The sequence below is a fragment of the Accipiter gentilis genome, chromosome 2 (assembly GCF_929443795.1).
Source record: "Accipiter gentilis chromosome 2, bAccGen1.1, whole genome shotgun sequence".
In the NCBI taxonomy this organism is placed as follows: Eukaryota; Metazoa; Chordata; class Aves; order Accipitriformes; family Accipitridae; genus Astur; species Astur gentilis.
Genome location: NC_064881.1, coordinates 25,600,438 through 25,624,189, shown reverse-complemented (window position 1 = coordinate 25,624,189; position 23,752 = coordinate 25,600,438). Strand labels below are relative to the sequence as shown.

General features: G+C 40.6%; 1 protein-coding gene across 3 annotated transcripts in view; it reads right to left on the bottom strand.

Annotated features, from left to right (window-relative positions):
- The window catches only part of WWP1 (WW domain containing E3 ubiquitin protein ligase 1), a 64,192-nt gene extending 44,993 nt beyond the window's left edge, over positions 1-19,199 (bottom strand). For 2 of the 3 annotated variants that reach the window (XM_049819077.1, XM_049819092.1), the window contains exon 1: positions 18,712-19,198. The gene's annotated coding sequence lies outside the window, so the exon portion shown is untranslated. Of the gene's footprint in view, positions 1-18,711 lie in introns of all 3 variants that reach the window. The other variant, XM_049819085.1, reaches the window with a different exon arrangement.
- Between the last annotated feature and the right edge of the window lie 4,553 nt (positions 19,200-23,752).

The window sequence follows — 23,752 nt, the reverse complement described above, 5'->3', positions numbered from 1 at the left end:
GTAGGGAAGAAATAACTGATCTGAAACTCTAAAATCTATGGCTATTTAACATAATAAATAGTTCTATGGAGAGTCATGGGAAAATAACACCACTGACATTAGTTACTTTTCCTTGTTACAAAGCGTAAACACAAACATTAGAAAGGCCATGTTACTTTGATTATAAAGTCCTACATATAAGAAATCCTTAAAACAAAAAAACACACACACACAAAAAAAAAAAAAAAAAAAAAAAGTTGTAGGTTCAGATTAACAAGATATCCAACAACACAATTATGCCTTTATCGGCACTATTTAGTGCTGGCTTACCTGAAGCTACCACAATATTTTCACAATTCTATTAGATGTAAAAGTGAGCAATATGTGCACTATCACAGTACTAGCAGTACAAATTTGTGTTCTACACTTCAGACATTCCCTTCCTGTTCTCCTGCCTCCACATACGCACACTTTTGTTTCCAAGAAGGGATAACCCTGCTGGCAATAACCTTGTTCCTTCAGTGGAAAAAGAGGACATGGAGGCAGGACTAGAAATGTGGATCATTTCCTACTCCCCCTAACACAGTGGAACAGCTGTCTTTTTCCTGAAAGATGGTCACATACAGTTGCTTTGTCACCCTGTACTGCATGCTCCACCATGGGCAAAGTCTCCCAAGAACATCCCTCTTTCCCACACCTCACACTCCAGAAGATCAGAACAGCTACAGTACACAGAGATTCTGCCCCCTACAGCCTCCTGAAGCCACTGGTCACTTGTCCAAAACCTTTAGCAGTGTTGCAACAATTGGACTTTTTACATTATCAAAAAAGCCAGTACCACAAAAGCACAAGGTAAAACCAAAAATAGGTGTTATTAAGTGGTAGCAAAACCAGAAATAGAGAAATGAGAGATAGTATAGTAGCTTTGAAGATAGCACAGTTCCTAAAACAGCATACTAAAGGAGTTATACAATAGTCCAAAATAGAAGAGACAGCTTTTAAAGGCAATGAAATTGATGATATACCAAGGAAAACTTAACTTTCCACTTCTCCTCCTCAATTCTCAAAAAGGGTTTACTTTCAATGGGGGTGGGGAACGACGACACACAGACATGACTCATGACTCCTCTACAACAAAATCAAAAAAGTATAACGTTGGAAGGAAGTTTCCTGATATGAAAATAAGAACAAAGAACAAAAATAAGAAAAGAAAAAAGAACTTTTCTTATCTCAGATGCAAGTAAATTTCTTAACTGATTCCTTTCCATTCAGGCTTCCAAAATCCAGAATTTTTATTCAATGCAATTGATTTGAAATGCAATAGATTTGAAGGTCTATTTCACTATTTATCAACAATAAGAATGGCAATGATTGCTAATCTCATCAGGAACATTCTCAACACCAAGACCCCTTGAATTTTCTGATCTGAATATATTCTGATCACATCTCTACCAAAGGCACAATATTTTTCTAATTTTGTTACAGCAAATTGAATTTATGTCTAATTAACTGATTTATTTTTTTTTAAAGATAGAGATTTTAACTATATTCCTTGCAGAGAGAAGCAGTAATTCTATATCATTTAAAAAAATTAAGGGTATCTCCCTTTGACATTGGGAAAGTTTCATCTCAGAAACTGTTCACACACAAATAGAGAACAGATCTGTTTCAGATCTGGAGAAGAATCTGTAGACTCAAAAACGTGTTGGCCTTTATTAAACTGAGCGCGATAGTAAAGGATCATTTCTACAACTCACCTGGCCTACAGCAACACTAACAACAAAATTCTAAGACTTGACACTCCCTAAACTGATAGCTTTGATCATCAACAACTAAAATTGCAATAATATTTACACCTTGGCAAATAGAGAATTTTAAAGTCAAAGTTTTATTTCCCTGAACGCCACAAGCCTGCTTGCTACTTTAAGAAGCAATGGAAAGACTATGCTTATCAGCAAGGCGTATCCTCCACAAACACCAATATAGGCATCTGAACTTTCTGCTTGACATTGGTGGCAAAATTAATTCATTGCTCTTCACAAAAATTTGATCTGTCCTCTTCCATTTCAGATGCCTTCTTCCTTTTTAAGATCTACTATTACAGACTAATTCAAAATGTCTGCAATTCCCTTCTCCTTTCTGACCAAATATATGGTAACCAGGAATATAGTGCAAAGCCCAGTTTGTACTTTTTTTAGGTGTGATGGACTAGGGATACAGGCAAGAGACATTATGTAGGCCAAGGCATTAGCTTTTATTAATCGGTAATTTATCAGTGTATGTGAAGAGGGAAAAAAAACCTCTCCTGGGAACAAAAGCTTCCAGCAAAAAGCTATATTCATGGACATACATTTAATCTAAATACTTGCTGGTTTGATTCCTTTCAAATTGGATGCCAGAATTTAAAATACTCACACACTGTTTTACATTCCTCCTTTTCAGGTATAACTAATTAAATTTAATAGCGGAGAGATGGTACCTTGATACGCTGCAGACATTTAAAAGGTTTCCTTCATGTATGCACTATGTTACACTCACTTTGAAGGAACCAAATTGTTTGAATGCAAGGACAAACTTTAAGAAAAGGAAAATATTTAGTCATACTACTGTTTTCATTATCTCACATTACACATCCTTCTAGCTAGCAAGTAGTTTAAAAAGGGTTATATTTAGTTGTAAATGAACATATTGTAACAGTTATGCAGCCAGTAAGCCCCCCTTAAATTTATTAAAAGTTGCAAAAATGTTAAGAGATTTTTTTTTTAATGTCAAATAGGAAGCCTTGACATTTTTTAATTTATTGAAACTAAGTAAAGGAATAAAACAAGAACTACAGACTAATAAAGCATCATTAAGCAGCAGGCCTTGTTTTGCCTCTCTCATACATACACTGAATGAAACACAGTCCAGTGACAAAAACAGTAACCAGTGCTCTGATCTGTGACTCCTGCTAGACATATGCAAGGCAGGCAAAGTCCACGTTAGACAAACAGCTCTAACCTTTGTTTTCTAATCTGAATGCTTTACACTGAAGGTCTTAGATTCTTTAACAGATTTCTTTATATGACACTGAAATGTTATGGTTTTTTCACAGACTAAGTCAAGTTCCTTGTCTTTTGGTATTCTGCTTTTGCCCCAATACAAGCTGCAAATTCCCAATCACACTTCTTTGTTTACCTGCATGAGTTCAATCACTTACTGTTTTTTAAACCCCTTATTTTTTGTTGTTTTCACCTTTACTACCTTTACCTTTCAGTCCTATGTATATTTTTGTCTTTGAGTTTTACACCTCAGTCATTTAGAATTTTTATGGGAAATATTTTCATTATCCACCACAGAAGTTAGAAAACAAAAAATACTTATGCTTGGAACCATGCATGTTTGCCATCAGTTTTTCTAACTATGTCTTAAAATTATGCATCACGAAGATGAAAGAACCTGCAACATTACCTGTCCTAACTTCTGTGACAGTGTGCTCAAGGAAGAAAAGGTTATTAACTTTAAGAATTCCCGTGCAAACAATTTAAGCTACAGTCCTATGCTCAAACTGAAGGCAAAAGATGGCACAAGACATTCGGAACCATAAAACAGAATAACTTCAATAATTAACTTGGAAATTTGTAACATGCAATGAGTAGTATTGAACGGTAACCTTCCCTATGAAGCACCATTTGTAAAAGTATTATAAATAGTAGCTTAAGTCATTGTTTAATAGCTTAGAGAATATTAGAAATGAAAATCAGTTTTTCACTGATCATTTAAAATAATACTGCTAAGAGCACTGATTTTACTTGTCATCACACAAGGGAAAGACACAACTGCAGAACTTTCATGACATGATAGTAGTAAGATCATCATTTGCTGAGCAACAAATTATTTTCTGTGGCACCTACTCTTGGTTTTAAACTTCAGTCAAACAAATATTGATGGACTGAGGGTCCAAAGGAAAATTCTAGGGTACTGTTTAACAAAATGAAAACCTAGCAACTTTAAACTATTTAACAGAATACTTAGCTACTTATCAAGATGATAAGACTCCTGCAGATCCCTTTACTACTTACTTCTACTTACTAATTGTTTCTCTAATTCCTTGGATATTGGTGAGTTTAAAAATACATATATGTAAAAAAAACCCCAACAACTGGATTCCATCAGACTTACAAATATTACCTGTACAAACAAATAGATCTGGAAAACTTGAAAGGACAGTAGTAAGTGCTCTTCAAAATCTTTGTAACTGTAGGACATATTCTATGCTAATAGTGAACATTTTTTTAAATCAATGGTCCAATGAAAGTGCTCTTAGCACCAAACATTCATCCCATAAATGACACGTTGACTAAATATATTCCCAAATCACAAAATATAATGGTTGAGGTTGGAAGACACCTCTGGAGGTCATCTGTTCCAATCCCCCTGCTCAAGCAGGGCCACCTAGATGCAGTTGCCCACGACTGTATTCAGACTGCTTTTGAATTATCTCCAAGGATGAGACTCCACAACCTTCCTGGACAACCTGTGCCAGTGCTTGGTCACCCTCACAGTAAAAAAGTGCTTCCTGATGTTCAGAGGGAACCTCCTGTGTTTCAGTTTGTGCCCATTGCCTCTAGCCTTGTCACTGGGCACCACTGAGAAGAGCCTGGCTCTGTCCTTTTTGCACCCCCCTTCAGGTATTTATATACATTAATGAGATCCCCCCCAAGTCTTCTCCAGACTGAACAGTCCCAGCTCTCTGAGCCTCTCCTCAAAGGAAAGGTGCTCCAGTGCCTTAATCATCTTCATGGCCCTTCACTGACTTCTCTCCAGTACATCCACTTCTCTCCAGTACGTCTCTCTTGTGCTGTGGAGCCTAGCACAGGATTCCAGGTGTGGACTCACCAGCACTGAATAAAGGGGAAGGATCACCTCCTTCAACCTGCTGGCAATTCTTTGTCTAATACAGCCCAGGACGCCATTAGCCATTTTTGCCCCCAGGACATGTCTACCTTATGTGCAACTTGGTGTTCACGAGGACCCCCAGGTCCTTTTCTGCCAGCAGAATGTCTTGCTTCTTCCTGTTAAAACTCAAAAAGTACTACCAAAACCATCTTCAATTGACAATATCCCTCACTCCTTTACCTAGAAGTAGCTTACAAGCATTGTCAAAAAGAAGGAATTACTTGAGGCTCAGAAGGCTGAAAAAGGACCCAAAGATGTTAAGTAGTAAATCCGACTTCAGTAAACCAAATGAGAATAAAGCTATATGAAAGTCCTCATATTTTCTGTTATCATCAACGTAATTTTTGGAGGGAATCTTCAAGCCAGCCAAAACAGTAAGGGACACAGTAGCATTTCATTTCTCATGTTTTCATTGAGCCCACAGTACATACTGACAGGTACAGATATACCAGTAGCTTCCTTAGGATCTGCTTTGACATTAGTAGAATTTCAGCTTCAGCAGTCTCCTCCTCATGGTCTGTAAGGCCTTGACAGCAAGGCAAGGCATTAGTTCTTCCTGACAACTAACAGCTTCCCCAGAGATACTTCAATATCCATGATACATTGCCAATATTTTGTTACTAAATTCCAACCCTACAGCACACCTATACAGAACTGAACTGGAAAGCAAATTGTCATTCTTCTTAAATCACAGAACATCCTGAGATGGAAGAGACCCACAGGGATCATGGAGTCCAACTCCTGACTCCACACAGGGCAACCTTAAAGTTAAACAATGTAGCTAAGAGCACTGTCTGACCGCTTCTTGAACTGGAAGTGTTGGTCAGTTCCCAGAGCTATGATATCATTGGTATTAGCAAGACTTGGTGGAATGAGTCCCACAGTTGGAGTGCTGGGATGGAGGGCTACAGGACATTCAGGAAGAATAGGCAAGGTGGAGGAGCTGCACTATATGCAAGGGACGGTTTGATTGTATGGTCCTTACAATTAGTGATGATGTGGTTGAAAGCCTCTGGGTGAGCAGTAAGGGGATGGAAAACAAAGGAGGTAGTGTAGCGGGTGTCTACTACCTATCACCCAGCCAGGATATAAGCACTGATGAGTTATTCTATAGGCAATTAGGAGAAATCCCTGGAACTGTAGCCCTTGTCTTTATGGGAGTTTTCAACATCCCAAATATCAACTGGGAATATCATACTGCTGAAATGAGCAAGCCTGGTAAATTCTTCAAGTTTGTGGAAGATGACTCGTCACAAGTACGCACTCAGTGAGCCAACTAGGAAAGATGCCCTTCTGGACTTGCTACTTTTGAGTAGAGAAGAACTCGTGGCCGATGTGATGGTAGGTGTCTGTCTTGACCACAGCAATCACAGAATGGTCAAGTTTAAAATTTTCAGTGTAATCAGAAAAAAGGACAGCAGACTTGCTATGCTGGACTTCAGGAGAGCATATTGAGGGAGCTGTTTAGCAGAGTACCCTGGGAATCTGCTTTTGAGGGCTTAGGAGTACATAATTGCTGATCAGTCTTTAAGAACCACCTTTTAGAAGCACAGGAGCAGGCAATTCCACTGTGTTGCAAGTCAAGCAAGCAGGGCAGAAGACCAGCTTGGTTGAACTCCTCCATGTTCAACACAAGGGAACTCCTCATGGAGCTCAAGAGGAAAAATAAATTATATGATCTCTGGAAGCAAGGTCAGGCTTCACAGCAAGATTACAGAGCTGTGGTTCATATATGCAGGGAGAAGACACAAAAGGCCAAAGCTCAATTAGTGTTGAAACTGGCCGGTGTTGTTTCAGATAACAAGGGCTTTCTTAGGTATGTTTATAGCAAGAGGAGGTCTAAAGAAAACATTGGACCAATACTTGTTGAAGATGGTCATGTGACTAATAGGGGTGAAGAAAACACAGAGGCATTCAATGGGTTTTTTGCCTCAGTCTTTAATAACATTGATAGACCTTGAGCTGCCCAGTCCCCTGAATTGGAGGGCCATGAGTATGGGAACAGTGACTTTCCATTTGTGAATACTGAAATTGTAAGGGACCAGCTGTGTCAGCTGAATGTTCACAAGTCCATAGGGCCTGATGGGATTCATCCCAGAGTACTGAAGGAGCTAGTGGATGTTATGGCAGAACCCCTCTCTATCATCTACCAAAGGTCTTGGGAGTCTGGGGAGGTCCCTGCTGACTGGAAGCTAGCCAATGTTATTCCAATCTACAAAAAGGGCATCAGGGAAGACCCAGGGAACTACAAACCTGGTAGTCTAACCTCAGCTCCTGGAAAAGTTATGGAAAAAAAAAATCATACTGGGCACTATTGAAAGGCATTTAAAGAATAATGCAATCATCAGGCACAGTCAACATGGGTTCACAAAGGGAAGTCCTGTTTAACTAATTTCATATTCTTCTATGATAAGGTCACCCTCCTCATGGATGAAAGGAAGGCGAGGGATATAGTTTTTCTGGATAGTAGTAAGGTTTTTGATACTGTCCCTCATAGCATCCTTCTGGACAAGTTGTTCAACTGTGCGATGAGCGGGTTCACAGTGCACTGCATGAAGAACTGGCTGAAGGGCAGGGCTCAAAGGGTTGTAGTGAATGGGGCTACAGCTGGTTGGCACCCGGTCGCCAGCAGTGTTCCTCAGGGCTCAACTCTGTGGCCAGTTCCTTTCAATATTTTTATCAATGATGTGGATGCTGGAGTTGAATGTACCATTAGCAAGTTTGCTGACTGGGAAGTGGAGAGGGAGATGCTGATGTCTTCTCCCAGGTATCCCATGATAGGACACGTGGGAAGGGTTCAACATTGCATCAGGGGAGGTTCAGACTGGACCTGAGGAAAGCATTTCTTTACCAAGAGGGTGGCCAAACACTGGAACAGGCTTCCTAGAAAGGTGGTCGATGCCCCAAGCCTCTCAGTGTTTAAGAGGCATTTGGATAATGCCCTTAACACTATGCTTTAACTTCTGGTCAGCCCTGAATTGGTCAAAGCAGTTGGACTAGATGATCATTGTAGATCCCTCCCAACTGAAACAGTCTGTTCTATGTTTGTACACTGACAGCTTAGGGCCAAGACCACTTCCCTGGGAAGCTTGTTCTAGTGCTTGACCACTCCTTCAGTGAAGAACTTTTTCCTTATATCCAATCTGGACTTCCCCTGATGCAGTTTTAAGCCATTCCCTCACATCCTATCACTGGATACCAGAAGGAGATCAGCACCTCCTTCTCCACTCCCCCTCATGAGGAAGTTTTAGTCAGCAATGAGGTCACCCCTCAATCTCCTCTTCTCTAAGCTGAACAAACCTAATATCCTCAGCTGCTCCTTCTAAGTCACACACACACCAGTCCTTTCACCATTTTTTTTGCCCTCTTTTGGACAAATTCTAATATGTATCAGACCTGGTGTGTGAAGAAAACACTTCTATTTTTATTTTTCTTAAGCCAACCTATATGCAGTTCCCACCCCACCCACCTCAGAAAACAAATCTTTGTCCACTCAGATTGGCATGGAGAGCAAAAAAAATGTTTCATTCTCTGTATTTTTTCAAGCACATGCACTGACCATTGCTTCAGATGCTGCAACATTGATCCATGTGTTATCTGCAACATATGCCAGCCTCATATTAGCATCTAAGAAAAAATATAGTACAATTACAGAGGTTTATAAAAACCCATTTTTCAGAGTGTTATGTAGGATATCCAAACAAATGACAGACTATGATTCCAATGCACACATCTGCCTGTTCTGTTTTGCCTTATACTTCAATTAGCAAAGACCTTTTTAACCTGGTTTTCCAAGCAAACATCACATGTATGACTCATACTGTCCACCTGCCTCTTCTCACTCTTCCTTTCATGTCCATCCCTCTAAATGAATCTGTTCACCACCGAATTCAGTTAAAATAAACTGGTAAGTAATGTCCTCTGACTGATAAGTAAGTTCCCATGAGCTTCATGAAAATCAACAGCTAGGTAGAAGAAAGAGGCACATTTTCCTGCACTTGCTGAGCTAAGGACTGCAGCATGAACTCAAGCTATCCACACTGCCTGGCTCAAAGGCTACACAGTCACCACAGACAGAGCTCTGAATCAAGTCTGAGCTGGAGCCATCCATAGCAGCTTTTTTTACTACAATTAAGAAAGGTGTGGAATAGCAGATGGAGAAGAGAATTGTAAAGATGTAAGAAATTGGCAAAATATTTAGGGTCCACCTCACTTGTGAAGCTTAATCACAATGATGCTACTAGGTCCTACTGCAATTTCAAACAATGAAAAATCACAATGCCTCCTCTGTGTATTACAGATAGGACCACATGCACAGTGACACAAATGGAACTAATGACTTCCAGGTTGCTTCAACAGAAAAATGGTAGTTAAAGGCCGACAGTACAACACATATGTCAAGAAATCAGGGAAGAGTGTTTCCTCCTTCATTTTAATATTCAGCTGAATAGCCTTCATATCTGCCAGAATACGTAATACACTAGCTACACACTGGTCTTCAGCCTCTCTGTGTTGCCTTCTGCTATGGATAATGCTAATGGTTGGTATAAATTATTGTTTATCAGACTTGCATCAAGAGCAATGTAAAGTAATATACTGAGATATACCACTAAAATACGGACAGATTTTAGCATCCCTACACCACAAACAGAAAACCTTACCATAGTTACATGTAGGCACTTCCATATTAAATTTAATTCTATAGGTAACATATCATAACAATATGGAAAACAGAGAGGTATGGGCTTCAGAACAGGCAGGCAGCCTGAGCACGTACCAAGAGTGTCCAGATAGCTTATAAAATCCACTCACAAGAATTCATGCCTGTCACCACCACTTTATTAGTCACAATAGCCATGACTAGCACAAGCACATCTCTACTGCAGTCACAGCAAAATTAACAAACAAATTCCAAAGAAACATAAAATAACATTAAAGATGGTTAACCAAGAGTGCTGCTGTTTCTCTTACACCCTCCCCCTTGTTTTTGTGGGGATATGAAGAAACCATGACTAAGGAATACCAATAATGGTAAATACATTAATACTGCCCCACAAAATAGTCTCCCAGTCTCCCCATTGTTCTGGTAACTCAGTAAAAGATGACAATTCAAAGAAGTGGGGAAGAGAACCTCTCAGTATTATGGGCTTAAGTGGCAGAAAGGGTCCTTTGCACATTTTTTGGCAGTAAGAGATTTGATGTGATCCACCTCTCCTCAGTAACCCTGTCTCAAAAAATAGCTCAAAGAGGTACAAGTAGAATTCACTGCATGTTCTCACTCTTTTTTTCTCTGAATATTTGCTTTTTTAAATGTGCTATGCAAGCCTCTTTCCAGCTATCAATCTCAGCAGTGCTGAAACACTAAAACACGTCTGTCCTAATTCCAATCACAGACTGCACTAATCTTACCTATTACTACCCGAGAGCCCTCACGCAAGCATTGTCACTTATTTTTTCAAAAATAGCCCTTCAGTCTCTACAGTGCTAGAGAATTCAACCAGATCCTTAGTAAGGCTCCCAGGTGATAAATAATTCTCACTTCTTAAAACAGAGTTGTCTGTTTCTGCTAATTATTTTTCCAATGCAATTCTAACCTGAGTTAATCCAATTCCAAAATTTAACAACATAAAAATGACAAGTTGAAAACATGAAAATTAATAACACATAAGCCTTACCAGAAGAGCCCAAAGCTTGACTTCTCAAGGGTCAATATTGGACCACATCAATACACTGCATATTAAGTCTAACTCAACACTACAAAGGAATCAATGGGCTATAAGAAAACTATTTAAATTTTGTAGTAAAAGAGTGTTTGAAATATTATTTTCATTTTAGGTGAACAGATGGAGTTCATGAGAAATGCAGATACTCTCAAGAGGGTCAAGTATCCTTTCTGGTAAATAGCTAAAGGCTAAATCATATAACTTAAAATCATTATCAGCTAATTCTTGAGAACAACGCTGCCTTGAAACCAAGTGACTACAAAAAGTGCACAGAAAAGATCACCTAACTCCCCACCAAAAGAAGTCAATTTTCAATTCCCTTATGTTGGTTTTCAAGGAACTTTCAGGGGTAGATATTAGAGAGAGAGGAAAGACAAGCAAGGGAAAAGCATCTCCAGTATCCCTTACCCACATAACATACACTTGCATAACATGGTCAACACACAAGTCTTCCAGCCTGAAGAATATTATCCTTAGTCATTCTGTAAGTCTCCTTCCACATAAATCAGTCACCCTTGCTGTCTTTTTTTGTACTGTCTCCAGTTCTACTCTATACCTTTTGAGACAGGGTAGAAAGTGGAAAAGATGAAAAAAATGCACAAAGCATTCATTCAAGATAGGAATGCACTGTGAATTATAAACAGTGGCATGATGATGATGTCTGTTTTATTCTTCATTCTATTCTTACATCTATCACATCAGCCTTTGAAACCATCAGCTTTTAAGCGGGGGAGCATCAATAAACATCTGGAAAAATGTTCTTACTTCCCCTCTGTTAACAGGGAGGGGTTAAAACACAAAATTTTCAAGTATTCAGGAAAATAAGTCCAAAATGTATGTCTCTGCTAATATAGATTTATTTAATCTAATTTTAATTTCTTACAGCCTTTAAAGCTTTGAAACTGAAGCAACCAGCATAATAGATTTGCTCAAAATAGACAAGAACATCAACCAACTCTGAAAGCAAGCTGTCCCTGGTAGTGAAAAAAAAAAACCAAACAAAAAAAAACACCAACAAAACAAGGCAGGCTGTAGCAGGCAGTCTAGACTAACTTGCTCATAGGAAACATTTAAAAATATGGTTAGTCTGCACTGAAACGCAATCTGTATAATCTTTATTAATAAAACTCCTATTACTTAGCAACGGATTTTTTCCTTGTCTGTATAACAACCTATTCCTTATTTTGAATCATACATCAGCCAATCCCAACTGAATCTTCTAAGAACTACTTCTTGATAGACTACCCTACTCAACTTTCAAAGTGTGCTCTAACATCTCCTTGTTTAGTTGTACCACAGAGGGTTAAAACCATAGGCTGAAATTTACTCATATTCTATTCAAGATTCTGTTGGCCTCTGCTGGAGGCCTCTCTTCCTTCACTTCTTTTCATGCTAAATATAAAAAATATTTTCCATTTTATTTGCACAGGAGCAGTACTATTCTAACAGCTTTCTCACGCATCAGTTATTTTTTCCTGATCAAAAATGGAATACAAACAACAAAGAAACGCAATAGTCCATTTGTGAAAGAGCTAAAGCTAGGAGGTCTCTACACAGTACCAGAACAACTTGCCATACAATAGTAACATTTAGCAGTTTTCAAATACACTTATGCAATTATTATAAAAATAGTATGCAAGTAGCATAGGTTATATTCTTAACACATTCCAACATCTACTTTTTATTCCATTCCTAATAGGACATTTTCATAAAGCAATTCATAATTATGTCGGGCTGTTATTACCAAATACTTAATTTACATCCCATTTTGATGAATAGTTCTAGCTACTACTTCCAACATGTATTAGGTCTCCTATATTAACACAAAAATGCATCTATCACCAAATATTAAACTAGCCCCATTATGCCCCTCTGAAGTTTCCAATTCCATTACTCAGTAATATCACCACCTACAGATTTTGCCAGCCAGATCATTATTAGCAGTCTTTTTGTCATGTTATAAACTAAGACTCCAACTAGTTTTCTTCCCCACCGCTATTCCCTTAACAATGCAGTTTTACTCACCATGCCAAGACAACATAGCTTTGTCAGCAACCTCTCCCAAGACATTCAGCCAGGGATTTATTTTATTTTGAAATGACACACAAATATCAGTTTCCACCAAATTTTCAATACTAACTGAATTTTTTCCTGTCCTTCTAACTTGCACCCAGAAGTTGCACCACACTTTTTCCTTTCAAACCCAGAATCTTTCCAGCTACTACAGAAGGACAGTGATCATTTTCTAAAAAGATAACACTGTAAAGAGGTAGCTGGAAACAGAATATAAAAAGTGCCAAGAATGAAGGCATAAACAGAACTAAAACTTAAGAAAAAGCAGCTTCCACAATTCTACGCCCAGGGGAAGAGAAAACGGAAGTTTGGCAATCCTGTTACTCTTCATCTTATATTCAGCTTTCCTCTTATATTTTATTTTGCTTTTCAACCGTTATATTTACACACAGATACTTTAATGTCACTCTGTGTGTACTAGAAAATGCAAAAGAGCCAACTCCAATATACCAGTTAGTGAAAACAAGTTCAGTTTTTAAGACAAATATATCTTGATCTGTTCAGCAGTTTTAGTTTGTGCTTGCAAGCAAGCAAAAAAAGTCTTACTGAATTTCTCACAAACTAGCAGACCACTGTGTTTCAAAACTGCACATGTTCTTTTTTCAGTTCTGATACCTAAGTAATATTGTGCAATTCTACAGATTATGAAGTTTATCTTTCTTGTTTACTTTTTCCTCTTCTAAAACTCCTTTGATTTGATTTATACTGAGAAATCACTGGCTACCCTGAAATCCACATACAATCCAAAAAGTATTTTTCACCCACCTATATGAGGAACAGATTAAAGGCCCCATTTGTTTCTTTTTTAAAGTACCCTTCTGCTAATCTCCTGCTCCATTTAATTCTTACAGAAAAAAACGTTGGTGAGAAATCCCAGTAACTAGAAATGTGCGCAGAGTACACTCTGTATACTTATGTCAGTGTTCACAGAAGCACAGACAAGAGTTCTCTTCTGCCCACTTCAGGCTGCAAGGTGAAGATACTTGAACGTGTAAAACAATTATTTTGTTTTTAAAATGTGACATCCTCTTCTCGTCGTTTTAAAAATTGTTTTCTTCCATGTCCACAATGATTTTCAGCAAGATAACTCTAAAATCCTAACAGAAAAAAGTAGATGGGAGTAATTCTGTGCTGTTAGAACTACTTGAGAAAGTCAGTTACCAACATGTATTTGTATTCTCAATGCCATTTACACATAAGACAAATCAAGAGAATGTCCTACTGTGTTTTCAGTAACAGATATTTATATTTGAAAGAATTATTCTGAAGTGATTTGAGCCAATGAAAGATTCCTTGCATTAGATATCAGAGGCTAAATTTCACTACAAAAGAAAAGACTATTGGCCGTACAAGTTACATCACTCCAAGTTAACATCCTTAACAGTGAGGATGTTAAGAAGTCTTCAGGTTTTGAACTGGTTACATTTAAGTATGCTCAGACTCTGGTCACTTAAAGCAGAACATAAGCATCTCTAACATATTCCTGCAATAAGAAAAATGGTGATTAATAAAAGAAGTTTCAAAAGCACAAGAATGTAATCTGCTTTGTCAAACACATGCTTCACTTCCATTTTTATTAAAGACTTTACTTTAGTCAGAAGCCATTATAAAGTAACACAAACACCTAAGTAAATTTCAGTTTATTCTTCAAAGTCGGTAGAATTTATACATTAAATCCAAATCCATATTCTCTTTAAATAGGATTTTGAAAGTGCTTTTTTGATAATACTCAGTTCAAACTGTACATTAGATTACAAACTGACACAATCCTCAACATTTACTAAGGGGAGAGGGAATTAAAAAAAATTATGTTTGCCATATATCTGCTGTTACTGAACCACAGCAGTATCGAATCATGCAAACCTGCAATGTTTAATTGCTTCATACTACATACCACATGTGTAGTAGTAACTAAGACCTACATGTAACACAAGCATAAAGGTTTCCCTGACATGCTAAGAAATTAAAAAAAAAAAAAAAAACCACAACCAAAAAAACCATAGTGTTCTCCCAGGTAAATAATTCTGACACACCGCGACTAATCAGAGAGCTAATAGCTTCCCTGGAATCTCCAGCGTGCCTCTGTAAAGCAACACTACACTCACAAAACACAGCTAAATTTCAGTATACTTCTGGTTAAACTATTAGGTCTTCAAACAGAGCAAAAACATATCCCAAAAAGCAGTAATTAGAACTTTCCACTTAGAGAAAGCAATTAAAAACAAAAACACCCTCTTAAAAGGTACTATAGCAACTTTCAGCAAAAACCATACCATATCACTGTTCTACAGGGAAAAAAAAGAGGGTGCACCACTTCAGAAGACCTGTTCTCTTCTACAAGCCTTTGGAATGCCTCTTCTGGACACTCCAACTCCAGCCATATAGTTTTCCTTCAAGAAAACAGAGGTGAGATCTCCAATACTTCCAGTGGTCCTTACCCATGACTATTTTACATCACTACAGGAGAACATCAGCAGTTTATGATAAATCTGAACACCTACAGAGAAAGAAAGTGGCCTACTGATGCAACGAAAACAAACTTTTAAAGAAGGACCTGGATGCAACCAGCTCCTATTGGCTGCATTTGTACACAGACCAAAGCAATACAGAAGAATATCGCTATACGTTGCTTAACTCAGAATTCAAAGGAAGAGTTTGGCAGTTTGGGTTTACAAGTTTCATAAGGACAGCAAAAATAACAGGATTTTGGTTAATCTGACACCACCATAGAAACTGGGAAACCCTATCCCAATTTACACACCCTCATACAGGAAGGCACACTGGAGCAGCTTTTCTATTGACTTTGAGTCATATGCAATTGATTCAGAGCTAGAAAGCCTTTTCTTTTTTTTTTTTAGTTGAGGTGAACGTTACACTGTGCAGAAGCAAGTAAGAGCAGTACTAACCTAGCTTAAAAGATACAACATTTTTATATCAGTAGCTTCACTCCTCTTCAGTCTTTACAAAAGAGTCTTTTTAACCAAGTTAAAAGTAATTTCCAAGAATCACTTAAGCATAGCTTGCTGCAAGCACTTCTTCTTGGTTTTGTCTACCACCATCCATTCCCTCTCCAAGCCTTCTCACTTCATTATCTGCATTTCATCCAACTAAATTCTAGGATGAACTCGGGTCTTTTGTGGGGATTTGGGTTGTGGCTTTTTTAAGCTAACAACAAGTGTTTGCTCTAAGTGCATAAATAGTTGCCATTTTCAATTAACAAACACGGCTTAGGTCATTATTTTTCAACTATGGAACCTTAATTTTCAAATCTAGTGTTTTAATGGCATAGGAATACTGAAGCATGAAGAAACTGAATGCAACACCAACTTCTTGTCACAGATCCTTACCCCTGACTCTTCTTTGTGTCCAAAACCCAGGAGAAACCTCTTCCCCCACACACATTCTTTAAAAGAAAAAACAAAAACAGACAGGCTGACTTACAATATTTTGTTCACTGATGTTTAGCCACAAATGTAAATTATTTTTCCAACAAAAATAATCCATATCCTTTTGGTAACAAGGTGTCCGATGCCAAGAGATTAAATCAGTCCCAGGTACATAAAATTGCTTTCATGTTTTCAAGTAAAATCCTTACCCCTGACTCTTCTTTGTGTCCAAAACCCAGGAGAAACCTCTTTCCCCACACACATTCTTTAAAAGAAAAAACAGGAAAGAGCATAGAAATTCCAACTTATCAAAATTTCCAACTTCACGTGGAAAGATAAGAAGGAAAATGAAAAGCAATAGAACTTAGCAGACATTCCTCCTTCTTCCAAGGGTTCCACAGCCTTAGGAAAAGAGGTTGGCTCTGAACTGTCAGTATTGCCATGATTTAAGAAGCACCTGTAGACAGGTGATTATTTAAACTTTATTGCCAACCCTTTAAGAAAAACAGACAGGCTGACTTACAACATTTTGTTCACCGATGTTTAGCCACAAATGTAAATTATTTTTCCAACAAAAATAATCCATATCCTTTTGGTAACAAGGTGTCCGATGCCAAGAGATTAAATCAGTCCCAGGTACATAAAATTGCTTTCATGTTTTCAAGTAAAACTATGTATTTAAGGGAAGTATTCTACAGTGTCATTGGAAAAAGACTACTGATAGTGGTAGAGTTACTCAAGCTAGAAGCATTTATAGGATCAGACCTTTAAAACATAGCTCAAAATACACACCAAAGAGATGACAAAAGGATTCTAAATCCACAGTTTCACAAGCAAGATCAGCTGAAAGTATTTCTAGTTGCCGCATTTGAACACATCTTTGTCAGGAGTCCAGATTAACTGTGCTTTTACAACTGTAAAATTTTTCTCAAAAGGTTGAAAAATCCTTTAAACTTTTTTCTATGCAAAATTTCTTTAATCTTTATTAGTATTAAAATCAGTGAGAAATAATAGTTTATACCTTGACTAACACGGACTCAGATAAGGCAGCATATAAAATTAAAAAAAAAAAAAAAAAACCAGTCCAAGTTAGTGAAGTATTATCACAGCCCACCAATAAAGTTTGTTCCTATATCACAAAGGGATTAAACCAGAACACGAATTTTAAGGAGAGACTCTTATTACTATGAAGACCACATTGTCTCTCACGTGTATGACCATATATAATCCAGCCACCTGCAGTCAGTGACAGTATCACCTAGTAAGCCAGTGTTATTAAACTTGCATAACCTGGGGTTTTTTTAATGCAAAATATCCTGATGACTTTCTATATGACACAGGTGCCATGTGAAAATATGACTGAAATATGAAAATCTCTTTTTACAGTTTCACCCAAACATCGAAGAGCTCCCATTAAAATAATTAGATAGTAGTGTGTTGAAGTCCTTTTCTCTCTTTGATGTACCGTTTAAACATTTATAGAACTGGAAGCAGAGCTAGATCATTCTAGTTAAACTGGGATAAGAACTGCTATTGTTCTGAAAATAAGACAACTACAACTAAAACTAAGTAAATAAACACTTACACTTAGTTGTAACGTTTTGCCACAACATAAACAAAGATAAATGACATAAATAGGTCTTTTGAGGTCTCAAATTCACATAATTGCTCAGCAAAACATACATTAAGAGGACGCAGAGAGACTAGCAGACACAAATAACTTGAGCAGTAACCGTAACGACTTCCCACCCTGCTGTGCCCCCTCCTCTTGAGGGGAGGCACACTACGCACATTGTGTGAGGGGTGACAGCAGCTCATTGTAGAGGGGAAACGGCTCTTCACCTCCTCCCTCCCCAGTTTCACCAAAGGAAGGTGAACTGAAACGTAACAATATCCTTCTCCTCTGCTTTCATCCCGTAGATAAGCCAGCGAGGGCCGGCCGTGGAACTACCTCAGTGACTCTCGGTCACTAATGCCTCTCGCAATCCACTCAGCGTTGACACAGGTCGGGACTCAGCCCTCAGTCACCCTCACTCGAAAGGCCGTAGACGGGAATAAACAAGGTTATTCGCCTGACACCAGACACCAGCGACACTCCCCCTCTCCTTCCCCGCCGCCCCATACCTCCACAAGCTCACCAAAGTACCGACCCTCCCTCCCCTTGCCAGGTGTGGGCCAGGAGGCCCTCAGTCCTGCCCAGACATGAGCCAGGGCGGGAGACGGCAGGGAAACACAGCAACCCTCCTGACACCGAATGGGGGCATCGAAAGGGGAGAAGCAACAGCCGCCCCCCCACCGGGAGGGCCCGAGGGATGCGACGAGTTGAAGTGCCGGAAAGGAGAGACCGAGACCTTACTACAGCTCCCTTCGCCATTTTAGCCCCCACGCCCATTCCCCCCTTCCCCGCCCCTCCGTGACAGGGGCAGCTCGCACCCCTCCAGAGCCCACCCCCCCCTGTCCTCGCCGCCCCCCCCGCCCCGTTCCCCACGGCCGAACGGCGGCGAAGAAGAGCGAGAAAAACGGCAGCCGTTTTTCTCCTCAGGCCGGTCGGGCTCTGCCGGGCCAGACCGCAAAGCGAGACGGCTGCGGCACAGCCTGTTTTGTTTCCTTACCGTGGCTCGCAGCCTCACAGCTGCTGCCGCCTCCTCCTTCTCCTTCCTCCCACCTTTTTCTTCTTCTTCTTCTTTTTTTCCTCCTCGCCGCTGCGGCGGCTCCTCACCCCTCCGCGCCGCGCTCCGCCGCCGCCGCCGCCGCGCAGAATGATGCCATCTCACAGCGGCATCGGCGGCTCCTGCACAACAACCCCCCTCCCGCCGCGGCCGCCCCTGTTCCTGCTGCTGCTGCTGCTGCTGCTGCTGCTGCTGCTGCTGCCGCCGCCGCCGCGGCCGCCCCTGTTCCGGCTGCTGCTGCTGCTGCTGCTGCCGCCGCCGCTCCCGCCGCCGCGCGCCCCCAACGGCCGAGCCAGCCTCGTGCGCGCGCGCCGGGCACGGGCAGCAGGAACTTGTGGAGGAGCCGGCGCTCGGGCGGGAGGGCCCCGTCGGCACCAAGTAGTGCGCAGCGGCGGTGGGAGGGAAAAAGGCGAGCCCACACCGAGGCTCTTCAAAGGGGACAGGGCTTATTCCTAGCGCCTGCCCCGGGCTGAACCAACTTGGGTGCTGCGGCGGGGAGAAGAGCCGAGCGGACTGAATCAACCTCTGCGAAGGCAGGGGAGGAGGGGCCGGGCTCCCGCGCCGGGGTGCCGTCCGCGGCGGGGAGCGTGCTTGGGCAGGATAAGGAAAGCTTGTGTGAGTCACTGCCCCCCCCCCGCCCCCCACCCCGAGAAAGCTCCTCGGCGGCGCCCAGAGCCCGCACACCCCGGTGGCGTACGAGCGATAAAGACGGGGGTGTCCGCTCCAGCCGCCTCCCTCCGCGGGCTCCGCAGGCAGGGCGGCCGTCCGCGCCCCGCCGGCAGGCTGCGCCGCGGCCGTCGCCCCGTCTCGGAGCCAGCGGCATCCGCCCGGCTGCTCCCCTTCCTCGGCCGCCTGACCTCCTCTCCCTCTCCGAGCCACTTACGCGTCCCCGCGGGCGGGAGGACGGGCGGAGGTGGAGGAGCGGCAGTGCGGCGCAGCACGGGAGCGCGGCGCCGGCGGCCCGCGGTGGCCGCCTGGCCGCGGGGCGGGCTGCCTTCGACCCCGGCGGCACCTTGAGGGCCGTCCCCGGCCGGGCAAGGGGCCGGCTGTCGTCAGCCTCCGGTAAAAAAGGCGCAGACTGACGAACGTGACAGGACCTGTGTGCGGAAACGTGCGAGGCTGAAGTCGCGTCTGGCACTGAAGACTAACGAAGCTTTAGCTTCGTACCGTGCAGCGTAATGCTGCGGAGGCAACGTTAGCATGAGCTGCTGGGCACAGACGAGGCCTTTGAGGGGTTGTCTCGGAAGGTCCAGAGCCACTGTTAATTGGAAGGAACAAAAGCTTGCAGCATGAGACCCTGAAGCAACTTCCAGCAAAGCCTGGTATTTTGTTGTTCTTAAAAAAAAAAAAAAAAAAAAACACACCAAAAAACCCAACAGGAGGGCCAGCAATCTGACTTGGGCACGTAAATGCCTTCGGGAGAGAAAAGGGAAGGTCTTAAAAATACTGCTTTCCAACCTACTCATTCTTCGTAGAAAATCTATAGGAAAAGCACAAACTTTGGAAAAGAAAAAACGTTACGTACAGTTCGACTTTAAAAAGTATCTTAGACTAGACTTTTCTAAAAGAAAACAACGCTAGTCTTCTCTTAACTGGTAATACTAGTGCAAGTGCCTGAAAACTGTGGTAGTTGGAGTATTTGCACGCACGGAACATGCAAACTGTACTAACGGAATACATCGTGGGCAGTAAGGCTAGCTGTTTGCAATTAGCAACCGAATTAATCCATCTGATTTGCAGAATTCAAGAAATACTGTTTTCTGTACATCAACAAAAGCTTACGTTTAAAGAATACTACAATCCTGCTTTTGTTCTGAGATTGTCCAAAATTGGGTACTTACTTGCTCCAAGGGACTACTTTTACAAACCTTTGGTAGCACTTCCAGAGTCTCCTAGTAAGCTCCGTCTCTCTCTCCCGCTTGGTCATTTGTTTGTTCTTCAGATGTAAAGCAATCTAATTGAAATTGAGATAAAAAAATACCTGTACCTTTAGGTAGGAACACTTTTTAATGGGGAAAAAAATTGTATTTAGGAACTTTCCACTGGAGGCAGCATTATATTCCCAGCAGCAAAGGGCAGGTAAATGTGTAAATGGCAATATTTCTATCTCTGCTCTTTGCAAAAGCTATTAATTTCTCTACTTCCAGGCTTTGCTTGTTACTAATATCAGTAATCTGATACTGGTACTTCATGAAAAGTATGAGCATTATTTCTTAATAGATTATATGTGTAAAATTGCTAAGTGCTGCTTTCTTGCCTTATGAAGTATGAAAAGTGTGTAGTGACTTGAAAAAATCCTCTATACACAAGTTATGGGCTTCTCTGGCTTGCCTCCTCCCTGTTTCAAAACAAGCTTTGTCATACATTTGCCTCACCCTGGGGAACAGTGACGTTCCAAGTATTATTCCCTCTTAAAAGACATTTGATACACTTATTGTAGGGTTTAGGGATTAATCCGTGCGGGGCCCGGACGACGGAACACCAATGTGATGATTAAAGTCGCCAGTTTATTGAGCTTAGCTAATCATTTTTATACAATTCTCTAAGTTGTTGAGAGACTTTGGCTACTACATGCAAGCACTTGGTGTCCACACGCACAAGCATAAGCGGTGATTGGTTACATCGGTACTGTCCACGCGCACAAACATAAGACATAATTGGTTGTGTTAATTAGAGCATACAAGACTTGTCTTAGTCCAATTGGTCAAGATAAGCCCCTGAATTGAGGTTGTTTGTGCCAAGTTCCCTTTATCGTGGAATGTGCACCTGTGTTTTCCTAATTGGGATCTTTCTTCTTCTATCTTCTTATTTATTCTGTTCAAGGCCTTCTAAAGGCGCCTGGAACAATCTTGTGACCATGAGCTATTTTCAGGTCCAATAACTAACTTCCATATAACTGAACCCTACAACTTATGAACACAAAATGTCGCAAGTTTGTTAATGTCAGAAGTTTGGTTTTAAATGTCTTATAGAACCTCAAGATTCTTGCATTTTTCCAACTACTGTTAGGGCAGTAGGTAATAAATAATTATGTAGCGGTTAGAAGCCATGCATTGAAAACTTGCTGAAAATATTTAAGTTATACTTGAGTTATACTCGTTAAGTATCTAAAGAAGTACGAACACAGTTTTCTTTATTTTGCAGATAACCACCTCTATTTTTTTTTCTGCTGTGCTGTGGCCAGTAAAGATTACAGATTCTATCATACAGTGCTGAAGGGTAGGAGGAATTAATGCAGGTTCGGTTGCCGCATTGCTTCAGAGCTTTGCTCTTTACAGGGTTGAAATACACTGTTAACCTCAGGTTAAGGTCTCATAATCCACTAAACTTATCGAAACATAAATCAACCAAAGTTGGAACTTTGCAAAAGAGTCTGCATGAAGATTTATTTTAAATAAATATAAAAGTAGCTTCTGTACACGGTATTCCTGAGATAGTAATTTATGAGCCTATTGGAAGTTTTTAACAGCATCTCCTTGGGTGTATTTCTGACATTTTTTTCCTTTTTTCCTTGCAAAGTAAGGAGAGTTATGGAGAACTCACATTCAGAATAGATACCTATAAAATAGGCTGCAGAATACACTGGGGTTTTCCTTAGATATTAATAGATTGTTTCTGGCATGGTTGAATAATGTACATTTGATAAGCACAGATTTTAGGATGGGCATTTGCATAATCTAGGTTACAGAAGACTAGAGTGTCCACTGGCTGGAGTTTTACCTTTCCTTTTCAGTGTATGTTTTTGCTGTTGTTACTGCATGCAGAGGATTGGCAGTGAGCACTGCTAGCCTTTAATTGGAAGGTCTATGTGAGTGGCAGTAGTTTTGCTCAAACTCTACTTCTGGAGAGCTCTTCTAGAACTCAATATGAAGTGAACCAGTAAAACTGTAAATTAATGTCTCCAGTAGCACATAAAATTACTATACAATACCATCTATTTGCATTTCTGCTCTTTAATTTCTCAAACGTCTTAGGAAAGCCTTATGTTAAACTATAATTCCCTCATGCTACAGAATAGTTTAAAAAAATTCTATAGAAAAGTAAAAGTGAATTGTAATAATTCACTTCCTTAACAGTAATGCAGTAGTAAAGGATGAGGCTGAAAGCAGATCTTTCTGCCTGTAATAGATTCAAATGCACGCTGATTTCATCTGATCAAAGGCATGCAGAACTAGTTTGTGTATATGTGTGGTTTCTCTTGTTTGAAATGAGCAAAGTTATATAACACAAGTCTTAAATATGAGTGGTCAGGTTGGTTGCTTATGCAGCCCTAACCTTCCAACTGCAAAAAATCCAAAAAGCAGTATGTACCGAGAATAGAGGGAAGATTTCTCTGGTAATTGTTATTTTTTACATGGAGATGTAATATTACAAAACTCATACAGAGTAAGAAAACTTTTGGATAAGTTTCTTTGGACCATATTAAAAAAAAGGCATTTAGGCACCTGAAATGTGCTTTAGGTAGAACTTAAATTCTACCTTAAAGAGCACAAGCCACAAAGCCCTGTAGATGTAGTCACCCAAGCCTGCCAGTGGATGTACTCGGTGTCCATAAGCAGGTGCAGTGGGCACCTGATGTCTTCATTGCAGCAAAAGAACTACTGCTTGACTTATGCCTGTTTTGTTTGGGGTCCAGACAGTGGGTAGTATATCATCTGAAATCCATGGAGGGCTGAATCAGGCATGGTTAAGGTTATATCCAGTACACAAAACATCTGGAATCAATACAAAGTACAGAAGTTGTGTTAAGGACAGAAGCAGAGGGAAACACAGTAGCAGTGATCACGGGGCCTACAGTATCATAATGATTAGAGAACTTGAAACCTAGAAAACTTGCATTCTGTACCTTGCTAAGCTCAAACCAATCTCTCCTCTCAAGGCAGACTATGACCAATGAGTGCTGTCTGATTTGGGATCAGGATTATCCCTACTGTGCCAGCTCTGTGCAGCTTTACAAAGGCACACTGGAGTAGTGCGAGAAAGT